The sequence below is a fragment of the Gekko japonicus genome, unplaced genomic scaffold (assembly GCF_001447785.1).
Source record: "Gekko japonicus isolate JY-2015 unplaced genomic scaffold, Gekko_japonicus_V1.1 scaffold2237, whole genome shotgun sequence".
NCBI lineage: Eukaryota > Metazoa > Chordata > Lepidosauria > Squamata > Gekkonidae > Gekko > Gekko japonicus.
The window spans coordinates 57,080-57,778 of NW_015174906.1; positions in this window are offsets into that span (position 1 = coordinate 57,080).

Sequence of the window (699 nt, forward strand, 5' to 3'; positions counted from 1 at the left end):
CCGTGTTGGATCAGACCATTGGCCCCTGCAGTCCAACACTCTGTGTCACACAGTGGCCAGAAATACCAGGTGCCCTCAGGAGGTCCAGCCGTGGGACCAGGACACTGGAAGCCCCCCCCACTGTTGACCCCCCCCCAAGCACCAAGAATACAGGACATCCCTTGCCCCAGCCTGTGAGTGCCTATCTATACCCTGTGGCTAATAGCCACTGATGGACTTCTGCTCCATATATTTATCCAATTTCATTTTGAAGCTGTCCATGCTTGTAGCTGCCACCACCTCCTGTGGCAGTGAACTCCATGTGTTCATCACTCTTTGGGTGAAGAAGGACTTCCTTTTATCCATTCTAACCCAACTGCTTAGCAATTTCATTGAGTGTCCATGAGTTCTTGTATGTTTTTCCAATGGTACATAATGCCCAAAGAAATTGCAAAAACCAGTAATGCTTATAATGGGAAGTGTTGGAAATGTCAGAGCACAGATGAAACCAGAGGTCATTTCGGGGGGGATCGCGGGGGATCGCAGTTCCCCCGGGGTGAGGTACGGGGGGCGGGGCACATGACAAAGCCCCGCCCCCTGCTTCCGGCCGCCCCGCTTCCGGCGCTCATTCAGCCAGGAGGAGGCAGGAGAAGAGGGAGGGTAAGTTGCTTCCTCCCTGCCTCTCCCAACCCCTGCCTGCCTGGGGCCAGGGAAGGCCTT